Genomic DNA, 6919 nt, shown 5'->3' on the forward strand with positions numbered 1-6919 from the left:
AAATAAGAAATAAAGCTACCCCCCATCAAAGGCGTGGCTGTTTTTAGAAAATTCAAAGACGCCATTTCTTATTAATAACAGAGTCACGGTCACTTAAACAACTGCCAATAGGGCTTATCTCGCCACATCATCGATGGCCACAGATCCACATAGTAGATTCCTATCATTATAAATAACTCCCGTGAATGAATAACGTTCAGATTTAAAAAAAACATCGGCGACAGCGTTAATGTTATGGGATAAAAAATTCGCCATCTCCCGATTACCGCATGGAAAAGAAAAGTTAAGCTCCACTTATTATAGTTTCCCATCAGAAATAGACATTTTCAAAAATCGCACCCCGAACTAATGTTCCAAGTCACCCAATCCACCAAGTCACGGTGCCTGACCACCCGATCCACCAAGTCACGGTGTCTGACCACCCAATCCACCAAGTCATGGTGCCTGACCACCCGATCCACCAAGTCACGGTGCCTGACCACGCAATCCACCAAGTCACGGTGCCCGACCACCCGATCCACCAAGTCACGGTGCCTGACCACCCGATCCACCAAGTCACGGTGCCCGACCACCCGATCCACCAAGTCACGGGGTCTGACCACCCAATCCACCAAGTCACGGTGCCTGACCACCCGATCCACCAAGTCACGGTGTCTGACCACCCAATCCACCAAGTCATGGTGCCTGACCACCCGATCCACCAAGTCACGGTGCCCGACCTCCCGATCCACCAAGTCACGGTGCCTGACCACCCGATCCACCAAGTCACGGTGTCTGACCACCCAATCCACCAAGTCATGGTGCCCGACCACCCGATCCACCAAGTCACGGTGCCTGACCACCCGATCCATCAAGTCACGGTGCCTGACCACCCGATCCATTTAGTTGCCTTTTACGACCGATGCAGGTTACCGGGGACCCGGAAGCCCCACTGGGCTCGTCTAATGGTTCTGTTTAAACATCTCCATGCCGATACTGAGTAAATTTGTTTGTTTGTTGTTTAACGCCGCACTCAGCAATATTCCAGCTATATGACGGCGGTCTGTAAATAATCGAGTTATTATTGTTGTTGTTGTCGTGTTGTTGTTGTTGTTGTTCGGGGGAATGCATATGTCAACAAGGCACAATGGTGCGGCATACTGTAAGTGTCACTCAATCTACAGAATATTTCATTGTTTTGCCCTGTTGGGACACTATCTATCGTGTCTACTGGACAGGTCAGCTAGACTGTCGTGGGAAGGTGGTCAGTCTGAAAAATTCAGCTGCTCGGCAAAGAGAACTTGTCATGAACACGTTTGATAGGTGTATTAGACCTGTCATACATGACTTTGATTGACGATGCAGCGTGATATCTTTTCCCAGAAGCTGTGACCACATGCACGTATGGCATCTTGCCGAAGGGGGGAGGTGAAATGGGGTTTAACATCGCTTCCAAGATTATTGCACTTATAGTGTGTGTGTGTGTGTGTGTGTGTGTGTGTGTGTGTGTGTGTGTGTGTGTGTGTGTGTGTGTGTGTGTGTGTGTGTGTGTGTGTGTGTGTGTGTGTGCCTCGCGCGCGTGTGTGTTTGTGTGTCTGCTTGTACTAGTCTGGACTTCAGCCGATATTTTGTGCTTGCCTACTGAAGATACCATGCGGCGGTACATAGATACTAGGACACAGTATAAAAACTCCGAGCAGACCGGTCCTTGTTTAAACCTGTAATACCGAGCGCCAGGCAGGGTAACAACAAGTACATCTTAAACGTCTTTTGTTAGGATTCAGTCAGGGTATCGAATCACCGGCCCTCCGCTTCCCGGGCAGGTGCTCTATCCAATAGACCACAGAGGCGGCCTCGGGACATAACTATGGTGTATACTGAGTGTTTTGATCTCCTCCAATTCAGTGTACGCTCATCACGACACCCTCGATTATCCAGTGCTTTATCTCTATTCTGTTGAAACATACCATGGACCCATATTCCAACATCACTGAGCCCGAGTTGAATGTGACAATACTAAATATCACGAGAGAGAAAGTTTCTGTTTTAAGGTACTCAGAGATTGATGTAATGATGACGCGTGTTCCTAAACGAAGCTATAAAACGAATTCCATATAATATACTGGATAATCGAGGATGAGAAAACATCATCTTAAACGATATGTCGAGTTAAAGAAGTTCGTGACGAGAAGAGTGTCGAGGTTTGACCTTCACGCCGGTAAGGACGAGTTCAAGGAGTTTGAAATTAACGAGACATGATTATACTGTGATTGTATTCGTTGGTCATTTCAAACCGCCTTGCAATCTTAAACGCATGTATATTTAGGAAAAAATATTATTTCAATAACATGGCCAAAGAACGCCTGCACTTAAAAATACACTCAATCGCTGTTTCTTGAAATAATTGAATTCAACATGGTATTTTCTACCGAATAATTAAAACACCGGATGTATTTCAGCGACAGCATCGGTGTAAGATAACAATTAGCTTGAATTGTTGGCGTTTTAACACCACCAAAACACAACACAAGCTTGAAGGGTAGCACGTATTCGTCACCTTAATACGTTTTAATGAAAAACTCCGAAGCTCCATGGGCTGTTCTCCGCCGTTGATACACAGTCTCGAACGCAAGACGACACAGTAATTGGACTTCGCAGATCCCCCCTTATCCTGAACGCGCGGAAGAGATAACATTTCGACTGACACAGGAGCGCATGTGTTCTGGATAGAATTCCGTGTAACTGACGCTATTTTTCCTGAGGTGATTTTTTTAAACACCCCTAGGGGACCCTTGTTCGTAATTATTGAAAATTATTTGCCTAAGATAAGTTTTTCATACAAGTTAAACTATTTTGTTGAAATTTCTATACGGCTTGAATAGTGGTTTATTGCAAGATATGAAAGTTGGCACGTTTACCTTAAGGGAAAAGAAACACCTCAATACATCTTTTCAGAGTTCAAATAATAGAATGACAACTTTGTGAAATATACGCTATGGAGAAAACGTAAATAGAGTCTATATACTAGTATCTGTTATTGTCGGGAAGAGTTGAAAAGATTTGGATATAACATGTTTTGTGTGTTTTATAAAGTGTCCCAGCGATATCATTTTATGAATGTGTGATGAATATTAACGTACTTGTTCACGAGTGCACTTCTCAATAAAGGGAGGAAAACTGCAAAATATCTAAAATACATAATAATTAAATATAAAATAACACAAATATTTGATTATGTGACACACAGTTATACATTTCTTCATTACAAATATGGGGAACAATCCTCGCATTGTAATATCCATATCAAATAATAACCATTCTTAAAGTAAGGTATTTTAGATGTTGTAACTTACAAAACGTTTTAAAGAGGAAATGGGCGTACGTAGGTAGATTGTCATTGTTGCTATTTCTGCATCAGGGCCCACTTGCACAAAGCGATCTTAGCGCTACGACTCTTGAAAGCCTATGTTAAAGCACGGGAGTTACAAACTTCTTAGCGCTAAGATTGCTCTGTGCAAGCGGGCCCTGGTCTTTTACAAGTCCACTTTTCACTGAATGAGTGGCTTTGCTGTCAGCTTCAAACCTTCAGAGTGACAAGCGACCGATTCAGACATTTCACTGTCTCACCACCCTTATCGTTCATTTGGGGCGGTGGGGTTCGCTCGTCACGCCGAAGACCCGGTTTCGATTCCCCACATGGGTACAATGTGTGAAGCCCATTTCTGGTGTCCCACGCCATGATATTGCTGGAATATTGGAGTAAAACCATACCTCACTTATTGTTCATTGAAGCTGTAAAACAGCAATGCGTAGTGACAACGATGATTTTCACACATAGTGTTGATTACACTGTCTAGACTTAAACTACTCTGAAATGTGACTTTCGAATTCCTTAAATACACACATTATGTATGAGGCAAAGAACGCATAGACTGATCCTATTCTTGACACAATATGACATTTGGAGGTATTTGTACATATTTTATAATTTTCTTTTAATTTTTCCACATTGACATAAATAATTACAGTAATTGTTTAAATTGTTTACATTGCTAACATTGTCTTGTATATTGTATATATATTGTATATTGTATATGGTTTATTGTGCTCTCAAACATTCCTTGATCATGTATAGACATTGAGAGGCGATGCTTTTAATAATTAAAATGTATATTTTAATAAGTAGTGAAGAAGGTCTTCTCCAGAAGAGGTTTTGCATTTGAGAAATACATATATTATGTACTAAAATAGCGCTTGCATCGTAAAGGCAGGTTTTGGGATGACGAGTAGGAACAGATCCCTAAAAAAATACCAAACGCCAACGCCAAAGAATAACTGATGTCGATTATCTGTCGAAACAGATTCCATTTAGCCCGTAAGGCAAAATAATGGTGAACATGATATTAATTGATCACTGAAAATCAGCGAAGACACCAGATGTAAGCATGTTCAGTCACATGCACCCGTCGCATACAAAACAAATGCATAAGAAAAGTTTTGTTTGTTTATCGTTTAACGCCGCACTCTTACGACAAGCATATTCGTCTTTTACGGAATGGGTTGCTGAAGGCCTATTCTACCCTGGATCGTCACGGGTCCATAAGAAATGGACGCGAACGCCGCACATCAGTACTTGACCAGACAGTTAAATGATACTGGACCAGACCAGTGATAGGATACTGATTTTGTTGAAACTAATAGCCCATACGGTGGTCGTAAGAGTCGGTTTAAATTGGGATCGGGCCGTCAGGATCTTATTTCGGGAGAGTGTGTCCTCATTATCCGTTGGCGTGGATCGTTGCTAAAGCTCGAAGTCACACTTTTTACATGTCCAGACTCGATAATTTGCAGGTCACCGTAACATATCGCGCACTGCGGCTTTAAACAGCATTACTCCCTGGTTTGTCTGGTCCAAACACGATAATGTACTGGCCGCTGTAACATAGCTGGACAATCTCTGGCTGTGGCGTTAAACAACATTCACTCCCTGGTTTGCCTGGTCCAAACACGATACTGTACTGGCCGCTGTAACATAGCTGGACAATCCCTGGCTGCGGCGTTAAACAGCATTACTCCTTGGTTTGTCTGGTCCAAACACGATAATGTACTGGCCGCTGTAACATAGCTGGACAATCTCTGGCTGCGGCGTTAAACAACATTCACTTCCTGGTTTGTCTGGTCTAAACACGATAATGTACTGGCCGCTGTTACATAGCTGGACAATCTCTGGCTGCGGCGTTAAACAACATTCACTTCCTGGTTTGTCTGGTCCAAACACGATAATGTACTGGCCGCTGTAACATAGCTTGACAATCTCTGGCTGCGGCGTTAAACAACATTCACTTCCTGGTTTGTCTGGCCCAAACACGATAATGTACTGGCCGCTGTAACATAGCTGGACAATCTCTGGCTGTGGCGTTAAACAACATTCACTCCCTGGTTTGTCTGGTCCAAACACATTATGTACTGGCCGCTGTAACATAGCTGGACAGTCTCTGGCTGTGGCGTTAAACAACATTCACTTCCTGGTTTGTCTGGTCCAAACACGATAATGTCACAGGTCGCTGGGATAGCGCTCCCTGCGGCGTCAAACAACATTCACACACTGATTTGCTTTGTCCAAACACGATAATGGACAGGTCGCTTAACATATAGCTGGGATAACGCTCGCTGTGGCGTTAAACAACATTCACTCCCTGGTTTGTCTGGTCCAAACACGATAATGTTACAGGTCGCTGGGAGAGCGCTCCCTGCGGCGTCAAACAACATTCACACACTGATTTGCTTTGTCCAAACACGATGATGGACAGGTCGCTTGACATATAGCTGGGATAACGCTCGCTGTGGCGTTAAACAACATTCACTCCCTGGTTTGCCTGGTCCAAACACGATAATGTTACAGGTCGCTGGGATAGCACTCCCTGCGGCGTCAAACAACATTCATCAAATCGTTGTTTATCACTGCCACAACGCACGTGTACCTTGGGGGTATGGCTGCCCTGTGTGGTGACAACCAGTATTGATGTTCAAAGGGGGCATATAACTTCTGTCTTCATCACTGGAGTGACTGGTACATGATGTCCTCTCTGGCCACGAGAGGGCATGCACTCTGCGTATTTGGTCACCCCCTTTAACGAGTAACATGAATAATTAACATGGGTTCACCGACTGTGAAGTCGTTATAAATACCATGTAGCAGTCTGTCAGTGTCAACGTTGATGAAGCTACTTTGCAACGTGGCGTGACGGCCACGTGTCCCATTGGACGTTCTTTTCCCGCAAACTTGTTTCTTCATGTGTGACTACTTTAGTTAGACCAATGCTGCACTTGTGTATTTTCAATGAATGAATTCATGGTGTCGGACCTGTTGGCTATATCGTTGTCTTAAACCTCAAACTTATATTTTCGTTTAGATTAAATACTCCAAGTCCAATGTCACATTTGTCCATATGAATGAAACCCGTTAGTTCTATTTGAACACGATCGGATATTTCCCGTTACGGAAAGTGACGGAAAGTGACGAGCTTAACCGAAAGCCCTTTAGATTTACTATCTACAGTCAAGTCCCGTTAATCCGACATTGTTGGTTGCATATGATTATGTCGGATTAACGAGTATGTCGGATAAACGAAATTAGGTATTATCAACGTTTGTGATCGAAAATTGGACAACTACACGATAGATGACGATTCAAACATGTTGTAATAAAAAAAGGAAAAATGAAATATTCATATTGTTGTGTTACATTGTTCGCGGAATATGTTTTCTAATCATGCAACCTCTAAAGTTTAACACAAAACACAAATGTTATCTCTGCAGCCGTTTAAATATGCAGCTAAACGCCGACTCGTCTCGCATCAAAACACAGGGCTATGTACTCGTGGGCAGATGACCATGTATTCTAAATATTTTTGAAAATACAAAGCACAATGAAGTAACA

This window comes from Haliotis cracherodii, unplaced genomic scaffold, assembly GCF_022045235.1.
Source record: "Haliotis cracherodii isolate W230 unplaced genomic scaffold, xgHalCrac1.p SCAF_10, whole genome shotgun sequence".
NCBI lineage: Eukaryota > Metazoa > Mollusca > Gastropoda > Lepetellida > Haliotidae > Haliotis > Haliotis cracherodii.